At 49.3% G+C, this 15,288-nt stretch overlaps 1 long non-coding RNA gene across 1 annotated transcript; it reads right to left on the bottom strand.

Annotated features, from left to right (window-relative positions):
- Positions 1-2,845: 2,845 nt before the first annotated feature.
- Positions 2,846-14,819, bottom strand: LOC103876190. The gene is made up of 3 exons (XR_002515929.2): positions 14,525-14,819; positions 13,865-13,971; positions 2,846-6,607 (listed from the first exon to the last, which is right to left on the bottom strand). It is a non-coding gene; the product is annotated as an uncharacterized LOC103876190 (long non-coding RNA).
- Between the last annotated feature and the right edge of the window lie 469 nt (positions 14,820-15,288).

Here is a 15,288-nt window from a genome sequence, read left to right on the forward strand (position 1 = left end):
TTCAGGGAAGAGGGAGTAAACCCAGTCTCTAAGCGCCTGCCCCTGCTTCGCGCCTCATCAACCACCAGGGCCCATGGCCTCGGTCAGCGCCACCAGCTGGGAGCAGAGGCAGACGAGCTTTCCTGTTAGAGCTGGGAAAGGAGCAGGGGAGGTAGGAGAGGCAGGGCTGGTTTTATAACGTTTATGAAATACACACGTGGAGGAGGCGTCTCAGTCCATTTGGGCTGCCGTAACGAAATCCCTCAGACTGAGTCATTGGAAACAACAGAGACGTGTTGCTCACAGTGCTGGAGGCCGGGAAGGCCAAGGTCAAGGGGCCAGAGGCCTCCCTATCTGGTGAGGGCTCTCGGGCGCACCCTGTCACTGCATCCTCACAGGGAGAAGGGACAGGCAGCTTCAGCAGGTCTTGTATTAGGCCGTTCTCACGCTGCTGTAAGGAAACACCTGAGATTCGGTAATTTATAAAGAGAAGAGGTTTAATTGGCTCGCGGTTCCACAGACTGTACAGGAAGCATAGTGGCTTCTAATTGGGTTCTGGGGAGGCCTCAGGAAACTCACAATCGTGGCGGAAGGCGAAGGGGAAGCCGGCATATCACACGAATGGAACACCGAGGGATGGGAGGTGCCACACATTTTTAAACAACCAGATCTCATGAGAACTCTGTCACGACAGCAGCAGCAAAGGGCCGGTGCTAAACCACTCATGAACAATCCACGCCATGATCCAATCACCTCCCACCAGGCCCCACCTCCAATACAATTCGACGTGAGATTCGGGAAGGGACATGGATCCAAACCAAATCAGGCCTCTTTTCGAAGGCCACAGATCCCATTCAGAGGGCAAATCCCCACGACCTCATCCCCTCCTGAAAGCATCACTCTTCAAAAGCAGCAGGTCAAAGGGCGAGAACTTCAGAAATCCCAACGGTGCTGTGCCTCAGTCTAGGCCACAAACACAGGCCGGGGTCCTGCCCTATGGCCCACGACTTTGTGACTTTGGTGATCTGTTCACCCACTGGCAGGGACACATCAAAGGCGGCTTTTCCTGTGGACCAGTGTCTAGCTCCCGGTACAGCCACTCTGGCCCTGATGCAGGGTTGCTGTGGGAGGTTTTGGTTGCGGGCATAGCCCAGAGACGCCCCTCGCCCTGACACGGCCCCACGCCAACCTCAGCTCTGCCATGACTGGAGGGGCCGGGATGATCAGCATTTTTCATGTATCTGTCAGCCCGTATGTATATACTATTATTATTTGTCAATTAAAAATAAAATATTTTGGTTTGGGTGGGAGTTGAAAGAAAAAACATTAACTTTAATTTGAAAATCAGAGAAGAAATGGGGTCAGGAACACGAGACCTACGATAAGGAGGATGTCAGGACTGGCAAGGCACCCCCCTCACTGTCCCTGGGGGTCCTCCGCAGGCCACAGGCAGGGCAAGGGAGCCTGTCAGGCATTCTCCGCACCCTGCGGCCTCGCTCTGGGAGTCCAAGGTCCTCAGAGGCACGGATGTGGAACCACAGAGCAGACAGGGCGGACTCTGCTGCTGGCACCTCTTCTCTGCACAGTGACCACCCCCCCCCCTTTCCTGTGGTTGGGTGCTGACCTCACAAAGGGGTCATGTGATGCAGGTCTGACCAATCAAGCAACTCCATCCCATTCCCAGTGATTGGTTCTGGGACAAACATGTGACCCACTGTGGCCAATCAGAACCAGGCTGGGACTTGCACAGGGAGTGCTGGGAAAGAGCCTCCGTCTCTATCCAGGACCCTCAGAGCTGCAAGGGGGGACCAGTCGCCCTCAGGTGTCCATGTTGGGAGAGACCTGGGGTGGATCAGGGCCCAGATGGGGGCTGGGCAGCGGGTCAGAGCCAGGACAGGAGGTGCCACAAAGTGGGGGTATGGGGTCACAAGACCAAGCCAATGCAGAAGATCAGCCCAGGCTGAGCAGAAACACCTGCTACCTCCACTGAGCCTGGAGCCCGCCGCCCCTGATCCCCCACCTTCTCGGAACTTAAGTCCATTTTACTTATGGGAGTTGAAGCTGATCTGCTATTCTTTAAAAGCTTCCTCTCTCTAACTGTGTCATTTGAATAATATTACACAAATGGAAGCATTCAGCCTGCAGCATTTTGAGACCAGCCTTTTGCACTATTCTCTTGCAATCTGTCCAAGTCGTTATGTCATCAGATGGGAGCCGTCCTGGTGCTCACAGTCAGGCGAAGCTGTTCTCCTGGTGAACCCACACTTTACGGAACACCTGAATCACACAGAGCCATCTGTGACATGATGAAGCAGGACAAAAACAAGAACAACTGTGATCATATCAGATTACAGACAAAACACGAGCATGTTCCAAACCACAAAACAATCAACGTTCCCTCTATCTTGGCCAGTGTGAGAGACTGCAGCCTCAGCACCAAGCACAGCCGCAGCCTTGCTCTTAGCTTCTATCTAAGAATTGTTAAGATGCCTGTCTTCATCCATTTTCTGTTGCTATAACAGAATACCACAGATTGGGACCAGGCACAGTGGCTCGCACCTGTAATCTCAGCACATTGGAAGGTGAGGCGGGCGGATCACTTGAGGTCAGGAGTTCAAGACCAGCCTGGCCAACATGGCAAAACCCTGTCTCTACTCAAAAAAAAAAAAAAAAAAATAGCCAAGCATAATGACGGGTGCCTATAATCCCAGCTACTAGGGAGGCTGAGGTGGGAGAATAGCTTGAACCCAGGAGGTGGAGGTTGCAGTGAGCTGAGATTATGCCACTGCACTCCAGCCTGAGTGACAGAGTGAGACTCCGTCTCAACAACAACAACAACAAAAAAGGAATACCACAAACTGGGAAATTTATAATAAACAGAAGCATATTGGCTCACAGTTCTAGAGTCTAGGAAGTCCAATATCAAGGTGCTGGCATCTGGTGAGGACTTTCTTGCTGTATCATAACAAGGCAGAGAGACAGAGAGGAGGTAAACCATCATAATAGCATGAATCCATTCATGAGCTGAACACCTCTTAACAGTCCCACTTCCCAACGCTCTCACATGAGTTTTGAAGGGGGCAAACATTCAAACCATAACAATGCTTAATCACAGAAATACCCCCCACTTCCTAACAGCATCTAATTCGAGAAACTCCACTTCGCAAGTCACTTAACACAGGTCCCAGTCCTACGCTAAGTCCTTTTGATGCTCTCTTACTGAGAAGTCCACACTTCCCCAAGGTATGTGTTCTCCCTCACCACAATACATCGATAAACTGAGTTTATTAAAATACATACCAAGGGGCTCTCCCACACTCACATCCTGCCTCCATCTCTTGGGAGTACCAGGTAAGGGTCCAGGGAAGACAGCCCACTAGCATGTGACCCCTTTGTGTCTCTGACCCCTGGGGTTCTGCATCCTCATCCAGGCTCTCAGGGATCCGAGCAGCATTTGAGAAGAATTCTCCTCACTGGCTTTTAGGGCATCTGGCACCCCCAGGCCCCCCGGAAAGTACATGCTCACATCATGCCTTTCCTTGGAAACACCTGTCTTTCCTTAGGGAGGCGGGGGTGATATTGCTCCCAGTCTTTCCATCCTATGAAGAACTCTCCTTAAATCTCAAGTTACCATTCTCTGAAGTTAAAATTCATGGGTAGAGCAGGTTTCACTGGCTCTGGATGTGTGTTTATTGAACCTTCTGGACTCAGGTTTTCCAAAATCCCCCACCTAGAATAAGAGGCAGTTCATGACTGGAATCTCAGAGGCCAAACCCACATTTAGCCCCAGCGCATCTGACTTGTCTCCCTCACACCCGACCACACTCAGACGTCCTCCCTCCATCTTCTACCTGTGAGCTGCCATCTGCCTCCCCCAGACACAAAGAAGGACTGCAGAGGAGGGTTGTTCCTCCTCTATCCTGGGTGAGTCTGCTGCCCCCAGGAGTTTGCACCCTGGGTTGGTGAGTTTATAGAGCAGCCATTACCAATGCTAAGTGTGATCAGCACCAGATGTGTTGTTATTTGCGTAATGAATATTAGAAGTGGGTATCTACGGGTGAAGTTGCTAACTTATTACAAATCATTACAGGTCTTAGAAAAGCACTTCTGTTAGCGATGAGGGGACTTTCTAATATATTTTGGGATATGTCCCCAACCCTGAATGTACAGGTAGAGGAAACACAGGCCTGCTGGCCTGTGCCCACGGTCCCCACATGGCCCTGTTCAGCCTGTGGATCAGAGGATGGCTGAGCATGGTGCTGCCTAAGAACTTCCCTTTTCCTTCCTCTAGTAAACCCTTCCGGCAGGGTGACGCTGGGGCAGGTTTAAAGCAGGAGATCAGGATCTTCCTGGGCTTACAGAAGAGTCTGATATGGGCCATTCTGTGTTTGCCTCCTAATGAATGTCCGTGTATACGTGGCAGAATTGGTCCAGAGTTGCCTTATCATAGATTTGTATGCGAACACATAACCGTCACCACTTCAAATTCTCTGGATGTAACTACCGTCCGCCAGAAATAATCTAATAGTTGTCCAAGGACAGATTTATTCAGGCCGTTTAACAACTGTCTCCACTCCAGGAGGGTTTCCTGCGAGGCCGTGGCCAGCGATTCAGCCCCATCAAACATGCCGGGACAAAACTGCATGTGGAGATGGGATTTTGTGCCTCCAGTGAGGGGAGCTTCTCAGATACTCTGAAAGAGGTTTCTGGAACTGGGGGAGGATGGATGGCAGATTTAGTTTGAAGTGAAATTAACCAGCAAGAGTTGATGGGATGTGACTCCCGGAACTCAGGCAAGAACGCCAGCTCCTTATAATTTCATTTCCAGAGCATCAGAACTGCCAAGAGCCTGGGGTTCCCTGAGGACATCTCATCTCCCTGGATCTGGAAATAGCTTCCGGATGCCTGGGCTCTGGACAGGTGTGTGGTGCAGTCCTCACTAGCCCACGAGGTGGTGTCTCCACGGGGCTGCCTCAGTTTATTCCCCCAGTGACCGCTCACTGAGCAGCCATGTCACTTCAACCCCAGGTGCTGCATCATCTCACCTCATCCCCTGCTGCCCCCGAAGTGGGCGCTGTGACCACTCCATCCTACAGATGAGGAAGCTGAGGCCCAGAAAGCTCAAGTGGCTGCCAGGAGCACTCATGGGCATGGCTGCCTCTCTGCCCGCATTCCTCCCATGACACCTCCCAGACAGGGAGTCACTAAGTGCCTCCAAACAGATGACAGCACCTGTAAGACACCCAGAGCAGGAGAGAAGAAACCTCTCATCTGAGGATGCACCGTTGAAAAGGAAAATGCACCACAAGTCTGAACGGTACCTCTGCAAACATGCAATTCAAGCCGGGCTCTCTAGAGAATGGGATGCTTCTGCAATGAGAGAGATTGTGCTTTCCAGCATTTCATGCAGAATTTTAAGTCAAAGAGAGGCTTCTGATGGATACTCTATCCTGTTCAGAAACCCAGTGAGCTTCCTGAACCCGGCTGGTGCTGCCTGGCTTTCATGCTGAGTGTGGGAAGAGGCTTATATTAGAGCCAGACCCTGGGACTCAGGACTGTGGGTGAGCCCAGCATCCCCACGCTCCAGATGGGAGAAAAGGGAACAAATGCTGTTGAGCTGTGTTTGAGGAGAACATTCTTCTTGTAATTAGTCCCTCAACTTCTAACAGCATCCAGAATGAAAAGAACAGGCCAGAACAGTGGTCTGCATAACCACGCTTGTTTCAGTGCGCACTCAGACATTGCCTTCTGTAAATGCTTCGCCTTCAGGCAACCTGCACCAATGCAGAAAGACTAGATTTCTCCCGGTGTCATTATTCAGCTGAAACGTTGTCTCATCCTGAAGCTGTGAAAATGCCCAACTTCCTTTCTCGTCTCCAGCACTCTCAATGAGTCCTTTCACGTTTCCACTCGATGGTTCCTCAGCTTGGCTGAAACCAGCAGCAGCTTCCTGAAGACATTGGAGCTAAAGCTTTTTTTAATTTTCCAAAAAGGAAGGGAAGTAATCTTTCAAGAGCTTGAACACCTGACCTGGCCCTGCCCCACCATCTCATTCCCTTCCTGATTCAACTGTGGCCCTATCAGCTGCAGTTTCAAAACGGCAGCACAGACCTCAGACCCCATAGATTCCCTTCCCTTCTAACCAAGTACAGACCCTAGACCCCATAGATCCCCTCCCCTCCTAACCAAGTAACAGTAACCACCTGCCTGGTGCACAAGAGACTATATCATGTGTGCATTCATATAGTCACACGACTGTGATTTACTGGGCAGCTTTTTTGTACTAGGCACTGTGCTGACTGCCCAAAAAAGGGCTACAGGGTCATGATATTGGGCTCCATGTGTGACCACAGCTGTTTCTGGGAAGAGCAGAGCTGGAGTAGTTTCTCAATCCTTCTAGTCCTTATTGTCCAGGGCCTGGGAAAACCCACCCTTATGCGCCACCCCCACTCCCACACGGGAACAAGGCACTGGACCCAGGTCATAAACATTCAGACCCTGATGTGATCTTACCCGTGGAAGTCACGGCCATCGGGGGGTGGGGGTGATCAGAAAACTCCTGCTTCCTTATCTAAGTGCCTCTCTGTAGCAGATGACATTGAAATGATACAGACTGAAAGATGAGAATCTGTAAAAAAACAGAACAGAAAATTATGTTGGTTTGTTTCAAGTTGCCTTTCAATCATTCTCCTTTTTTCTCATTCTGTGTTGAGAATGAACTTAACACTTGATAGATATAGACACTAAGAGCTAATACACTATGTGCACAGAGCAAATGTGAAATAAGATACCGCTCTCCAAAGAGCTTAGAATCTAATCAGATAGATAAGAAAGACACAGCCCCACACAACACAAGGGATAATGTGCATGACAATGAACGACCTGGGCCAGGTGTGGCCCTGCAGTGATGGAGGAGGGAGACCAGCTGGTCTAAAGACATGAGGAGGAGGTTGGAGAAGACAAGATTATCTGGAACTTGAAAAACGATGAGCGTCTGTTGGTATGGCTGGAACCGCACGCAGTCCCCCTTCTCCTACAACTGAGCCTCATTTTCCTTGGTGAGCCACCCATCTCATCATTCTATGTGTTTAGCAGGGCTGATCATTTTCCTGGATCTAAGATGCTCATGTGACTCACACCTGGCTAACTGCATCATCAAAATCCTTACCAGAGACAGACTCAGGGACAGACATGTAGGCTTGGGTGGACCAGTGAGACTCTGTCCTGAATTTCATTGAAACTATCAAAAAAGAAGAATTCTGGGCTTTCTAGGAAGATGCAAATACAGTTGGCCTTCTGGGTCTGCAAGAGTCTGCATCTGTGGATTCAACCAACCACAGGCAGAAAATTTTCAAAAAAGAAAAAAAAAATACAACAATAAAAATCACAAATTTTTAAACTATAGTGTAATAACTATTGACGTAGCATTTACATTGTATTAGGTACTATACATAATCTGGAGATGATTTAAAGTATACAGGAGGATGTGTGTGCATTCTATGCAGATCCTATGCCAGGAGGATGTGTGTGCATTCTATGCAGATACTACGCCATTTGTATAAGGGACTTGAACATCCATGGATTCTGGCATCCTTGGGGGCTCCTGGAACCAATCCCCTGAGGATACTGAGGGACAGCTGTATTAGTGAGACTCAGATCCAGGCAGCTATCTTGGTATCACTGGGGACAGCCAAGGCACAAATGAGAAATCAGATCTGCGAGATGGAACAAGACAACATCTCAATACCGTCACTTGAGCCCCTAGATCTAGCCATCCCTGAGGCCATCTCTTCGGATATTTTTGTTATATGAGCCAATAAATTATAGTTTTTGCAAAAGCTGCTTTGTGTTTTGTTTCTGCCACTTCAGATTGAATTAAAACCAAATAAATCTGCCTGATACTTTGCAATGCCATGTAAGAGTCTGTTTGAGGATTGAGAGTTGGAAGAAAGCTCTAGTATTAAGAATAAAGTTTTCCAAACTTGATCTGGATCACCCCCAAGAAAAGGCTCCACATTTAAAAACAGCCCTGGGAACTCTGGCCTAACCACGGGGCACCACTTTCTCCGCCAGAGAACACCGTGTAGCTTGTTTATCGGCTGATGTGTCTCATGACTCTCAAACAAGGGCGTAGGAAGGTGGCGTTTCCCACCATGGTGCTGGGGGAGCTTGATCTGGCACACACATGAAAACACAGCCCTGCCCGCTTCCCCACACCATTATGAACTTTGAGGCCGACCCCTCATGAATCTGATTCTAAATCTGAAAACACACTCCTGGCTGCTTTGGAAGTGGGGCATCGTCCACAAGGTCTGTGTGTGGTGCTGCCGCCCTGAGCCTCTGCTCTCTGCTCCTCCCGTCAAGGAAGGCCAGGAGTGAGGTGGGGAGATGGCAAAGGACCAGCTCCTTTCTCTAACCACAGAGCCTCTCCCCCAGGAGGATGCTCCAGAAAAGTAGCTCCCAATGAGGAAACTGCACATCTTGGATTCCTGGAATAAGGAGGGGAGCCGAAGAAACCAACTAAGCACGGCCAGGCCGTGCAGCTCTGGTTGCCACCCCTGACCAAGGGTCCTGCCAACCCAAGGGCACTCACTCTGGCAGAAACCTCAGCCTGGCCCCTCCAGGCAGCAGGAGAAAAGTGAGGAGACAGGAAGGTTGCTCCTGGCTCCAGGGCCTGGATGCCTCAAAGCTGGAGTTCTCCAGGGGCTTCTGGTGGCAGAGTCAGCTTCAGGCGACCTCTTGAGTATCAGATTTAATTACCTGGAAAGGAAGCTTCCTGGAGCTTTCCTGGCCTGAAAACTGTGCTTGCTTTAATTGTTGAATGGAACAACTACATTACAGAAAGTCTAGGGAACAGAGGGGAAATGGTGCCCAAATACCAGCAGCATAACACAATAAAATGTCATCTTGCTTATTGCCTTCCAGGGTACAAGTGTGTTCTGATTGCCGTCCTGTTTTTCAAAAATGTGGCAACTTTTCTAACTGCTTGACATGAAACCATTTTCAATTTTATTGCTTTAACAACAGCATGATTAATGAGTGCCTGTCAGTTCAATGAACTGGTGTCACCCCATCTCAGGAAATCATTGGTAAATAACGTGATAAATAACTTCTCCAACTTGATGGCCAGTGGAAGGCTCAGGAGTCCCAGCACAGGGCCTGGAGTGGACCTACGGCTGCAGCCATGGTGCAGTGTGAGGAAACTGGTTTCAGGTGCAGAGCAGGTACCTGGGCAGGTGCAAAGAGCTGAGCCCACAAGTTTGCCTCATCAGGAGAAACTGATGCCCCTGAGGCCCTGTAGTCCGGCCCCTGAAGTCCGTTGTGAACACACTCCAGGATTTCACACATGCAGCCTGGCACCAGTGACAGGCCCTGGAAATACTGCAAATAACCCCTGAGAGCACAGAGGTCTCCCTCTGCGCAGCAAAGCAGACCGTGAGAATCGGCCAGCACCCGTTCTTGATGAGTACAGACATTAAGCCTTCACTGAACGAGAAACTCTAATGGGTTCGAGTCCTGCAGAGTCTCTAAGCTTGACCCTCTCTGGAGATTGAGTACAGGACCTCCAGACCATCAGGGCATAGAAGACAGGCATGGACCAGGACCACATGCTCGCTGACTACAGCTGCAGGTCTCACCACTGCAAACATGAGAATGATGATAGAGACCACCCTGAGCTGCTCACGTGTGGCTTATTTTTTTGTCTCCATCTGTTCCAGGAATTTATTCTGTTCTCTCTGTCTAAAACACCATCCATCCTGTGTAGCAAGGAAAATTTTAGGCCCTCTCAAGTCCTACCTTGATTTAAAATATGGACTTGTAATAAAGAGGAAAATGAAATGCAGAGATTCCTGGCAAGATGCTAAAATGTCTGGAGCTAAAACCTGAGTTGTCTGCGTAATAAGCCAACTTAGTGCCAGATCAGAAAATGTGCGCAGCCCATACACATTTCCCAAGCTCTAGCCACAGAGATTAAAGGTAAAGATGGAAAAGAACATTCTTTCATACCAGGATTTCATGACCATGAATTTTCCCCACTATCTTCCTAATCGGGGTCTGCAGACACATTGAAAGATAATCTTTGTAAGGATGAATGGCCAGGCCAGAATGTTAGTGGCCTGTGTGTTTGGGAGGCAGTGACATGATCCTATTTTCCCAGACTGTGAGGCAAGACTCCCTGGTTCAAATCCAGGCTCGACCACTCCATAGCTGGGTGATGCTGGGATGAGTGAGTTCACCTCTCTGAGATTTAGCTGCCTCATTTATAAAATGGAATGACAACAGTCCTTACTGCAAATGATTATTGAGGAAACAAAATAAGTTACGTATCATTCTTGGTTCACAATATGAACTCAATGAATGCTAGTGGGAGGATGATGGAGGAGGAGGAAAAGTTTTGTCACAGATACAGTATTTAAGATAAATAACTTTTTTTTTTTTTTTTTTTTTTGAGACAGAGTCTCGCTCTGTCGCCCAGGCTGGAGTGCAGTGGCGTGATCTCGGCTCACTGCAAGCTCCGCCTCCTGGGTTCATACAATTCTCCTGCCTCAGCCTCCCGAGTAGCTGGGACTACAGGTGCCCACCACCATGCCTGGCTAATTTTTTCTATTTTTAGTAGAGACGGGGTTTCACCATGTTAGCCAGAATAGTCTCAATCTCCTGACCTCGTGATCTGCCAGCCTCGGCCTCCCAAAGTGCTGGGATTGAAGGTATGAGCCACCACGCCCAGCCTAAGATAAATAACTCTTAAGGTCCCTATTGATGTCTGGTGGTTTGATGAATTGATTCATTCAACAAGTGATTATTGGAAAGATTAAATAAAATGATGCATACAAAGTTCTTAACTTAGCATCCTCTAAATTAAAGTGTCCAATAGATGTTCATTGTGAATATGATAAAGATAATGGTAATAGTTATAATAATGATGGTGGTGGATGGTGATGATGATGGTGAGGGTGATGGTGATGATGATGATGGTAGTAGTGGTGATGTTGGTGATGATCATAATAGGATGATGAGTATGGTGGTGATGATGGTAATAAGGATGATGCTGGTGATGATGGTGACTGATGCTGATGGTGGTGGTGGATAGCAGGATACTATCATGATAGTGAAGATGACGAAAGTAAGTAAGTGACCACGGTGACAACGATGGCGGCGACGACGACGGCAGCGACGGCGATGACGGCAACGATGGCAGGTGACAACGGTGACAAATGACGACGGCGGCGGATGACCGGAGATTTGCGGCAAGGACAAACAGCGAATGAACGCCAACAAGCGAGTGACGACCCAATGGCAAGGACTGAAGAAGAGGGTGGAATGGATGGATAAATGATGGATGTGGTGGTGAAGGGTGGAGGAATGGATGTAGTGGATGGATGGATGGATGGTGGATGGATGGACCGGATGGATGGAAAGGATGGTGGAAGGAGAATATGGTGGTGGATGGTGGACAGGGATAGTGGATGGATGAAGGAAGGACAACGATGGTGGTGGATGGACAGGATGGAAGGATGGATGGAAGGAAGGATGGATGGTGGATGGATGGATGGATGGATGGACATGGATGGATGGATAATGGATAAAGGATAAATGGGATGGCGGGATGGGATGGTGGGATGCTGATGGTGGCACCATGACGATCGACCATGACAGCGATGACGACGATATGGCGGTTTAACGCCAGAGCAAACGACTTGGCAGGTGACGATGGTGACGGCAGGATGATGATGGTGATGGTGACGACTTGGCAATGATGGTGGTGGTGGTGGACAAAGGATAGTTATGATAGGGGTATATGGGTATATGGGGTGGAAGGAAGGAGACCGTGGATATGTGGACTGGTGGATGGTGGTGGTGGTGGACAATGGTGGATAATGGATGGATGGTGGATGGATGGATGCTGATGGTGGTGGATGGACAAAGGACAAGGACAGGAGGAAGGATGGTGGATGGACAGACAGTGGAATGGAAGGACAGTGGAATGGAATAAATGGATGGACATGGAATAAAAGGAATGGATGGATGGATGGATGGTGGAGGCCAGTGGATAGTGGGAGTGATGATGAGCAGTGGTGGGTACAATGGTATGGATAGATGGTAGTGATAAAGGGATGATGTGTGGAAGGGATGATGGCATGGGATCTAACATGATAAATGTGGGTATATTGACAGGGTGATATGGTGGTATGGAAGGACGGGGACATGGGTGATGATAAGGGAATAGATGATAATGGCCTGAGCAAGAAACATGGGAATTAAAGGATACACTCCAAAATAAGTAACTAACGTGTGGACCCTGCTAACTACATAGGTGGATCGATAAATCATCCAGCATTTATCAAGAAACCTACTAAGGACCAGGGTGCCCTGCCAGGGAATTTTTTACCAGAGGGCTTCCAACACGCACAACAACCCTGCTGCCCCTCTGTGGCCTTGATGGTAGCAGCAAAATAGCAGAACTGTCCAAATGCCCATCACTAGGCAAGTGATGAAGACTCGGAGGCTCTTCTGCATTCATAGCTGCCACATTCCATCAGATCCCAAAGGCAACACCAGAAGCTCCTCTGACATTTCTTCCCCTGCATCTCCCGCTGTGTCCAGTGAGGCTGGGCCACGGGCGGGGACCAGAGGGTCTGCCTAAGAACAAGGTGGGCCCCACTGTCTGCTTTCTCTGAAGAAAGCTACAGGAGCCACAAAGTCTGGGTGAGTGAGTGTGTGGGGGTTTTTAAGATGAAAAAGTTCCCAGGTAAGAGGATGAGGGGAGGGGTACCAGGAGGCAGAAGACAGCAAGTGGGAAGAGCCTGGGCTTTGGGGCCAGATGACACCCAGTTCTATTCCTGGGGCCACCCGGGCCAGCTGTGCAGTCTCAGAACATGGCTGAAACTCTCTGGGCATCCATGGTCTCACTGTGGAAAAACAATGAGTGCCTTCCTCATGAGGATGGATGGGTGGCCAGGTATATGTAAACTAAGACATTTGATGTATGACGCTATTTCATATCATAACATTTTCTGATGTTACCCAACTCAAATCCACACCCACTTTTCTCTACTACCAGTGTCTGAACTGTGAGATGCCTAACAAGGTTGGGTATAAAATATGGGGATCCTGGTCCCATTTTACTGAAAATATGCTTCTTGGAGTTTAAGCTTTCTCCCTCCATTAAACATAGAAACTTTTCAGAGGGATCAGCCTGTGCTTTCTTCACTGGGGTTTTCATATAATGAGTGGAGCCTCCTTGTATTAGTCCATTTTCACACTGTTGATAAAGATATACCTGACACTGGGTAATTTCTGAAGAAAAAGAGGTTTAATGAACTCACAGCACCGGATGGCTGGGGAGGCCTCACAATCATGGCAGAAGGTGAGAGGCACATCTTACATGGTGGCAGACAAGAGAGAATGAGAACCCAGTGAAAGGGGTTTCCCCTTATAAAACCATCAGAGTTCGTGAGACATGTTCACTCCCACAAGAACAGTCTGGGGGAAACCGCCCCCGTGATTCAGTTGTCTCCTACCGGGTCCCTCCCACAACACGTGGGAATTATGGGAGCTACAATTCAAGATGAGATTTGGGTGGGGACACGGCCAAACCATATGACTCCTGAATGCACATGAAAGACATGAAGTGTGCGCAAGGGGAGAAAAGGTTTTAAGCCAGTGAGCGGCTGGGGGCTGTGTCACTGGAGCGCCGCACAGACTGTTCTGACTGATGCCTCTCCCATTCATTGGCACTGTGCAATGAAGCCTCCTGGAACTAAGATGTGGCCTCAGTTGAAGGTGGGATCCAAATTGACTGTGATTAATTCCACCTTCCAATTAAACATGAGTTCCTAAAAGAAATCTGCCAGCGTCACAAAAAGAAAAACAAAACAAATACCTTCCTTCCATGTCCCTGTTCTGTGATCTGGGACGCATGTCTGCTGTACCGGTCTTTAAATTCTCACGTGCTTATCCTTCACTCCACTCCGGCTTCCTCGTGGGCTTCTGGAGGAAGGAGGGTATTTGTCATCCACCCCTGCTCACTGCACATTCTTGACAGGGCCTCGCATCTGACAGAAAATCAGGGGAAGGTGACCATTTGGCACCACTCCCACCAACTTCAGATTGCTTGAAGGCTGGATTAAGGCCAGGGTGAAATGTACGGGAAGAAGCCACTCTCTTCCAGGGGCCCTCCCTGCAGTGAGGCTTCGTCGTACTCTGGGTGAACCTCCAACTCTTTAATTAAAAACTGAAGGTTGAGGGAGCCCAGCTGCCTGCAGACTACCTGACTTTGGCTCATAGCCAGTTCCAACCCAGTTGGAGTGAAAGATGCAGTTCCTGGGCTCCTGATAAAATTAATTAAGAGAAAGCTGACAGAGAGATAGATGGAGGTTGCAGGACTCACAGAACCAGCCAGAGATCCATTTGTAGAGAGCTTGTGTTGGGGACCACAAGCTCAGTCTCCTACCAGGGCTGCTTTGGTGACATGAAGTCCTCAGACCTAGCCAAGGGCTGTCAAGAAGGAATAGAGCCCAGGGTGCCGAGCCTTACTGCTCACCTGGATAAATCACATGGTGTTGACATCTGGTCCAGGTTCTTCCTAAACAGGCCAAATTCAGCAGGTCCAGGCTGGACTGGGATGACAGGTCACTGCCTTGTGATCCTGTCTGACAAGCTACAAGAAACCGGTGCGCCTGACCAGAGAGACCAGGATGAGGTGAGCTCCATGGAGGCTCCCAGCTCACTCAGCTGAATTCACTGCTGCTTGTGAATTGTGTGATGTATGTGCATATATGCGTGCATCTGTTTCTGTGTGCGTGTGCACACCTGTGTGTGCATGTGTGTGCATTCGTGTGTATGTATGCACCCGTGTGTGCACGTGTGCATATGTGTGCATCTGTGTGTGCAGCTGTGTGCATCTGTGTGTGCATGTATGTGTATCTGTGTGTCAGTATGTATGCATCTGTGTGCGCATGTGTGCACGTGTGTGCATCTCTGTGTGCATGTGTTCTCTATATCTCAAAGGGGGGCCAGAGGATGCCACACAGAAGGCCCCGTGCAGAGCTGGTCATGGAGGAAGGAACATCAGGCCCGATCCCTCTGCATCCCTGCAGCGTTTTTTCCTGGGAATTCTAACACAAACTGAAGCCCTTCAGCCTCACTGCATTAATCTACTTGCCCCAGGAAGCTCCAGCTCGAGCCATGCACCACCCACGCCCCTCCAGAGCTCAGCAGCCACACAGCCCCGCCCCATTTTCCATGCACCTAAGCTGCCCAGGGCTGTGCTACAGTCAGCCCCAATAACTGATCAATGGGCCTGGC

The sequence above is a fragment of the Papio anubis genome, chromosome 9, assembly GCF_008728515.1.
Source record: "Papio anubis isolate 15944 chromosome 9, Panubis1.0, whole genome shotgun sequence".
NCBI lineage: Eukaryota > Metazoa > Chordata > Mammalia > Primates > Cercopithecidae > Papio > Papio anubis.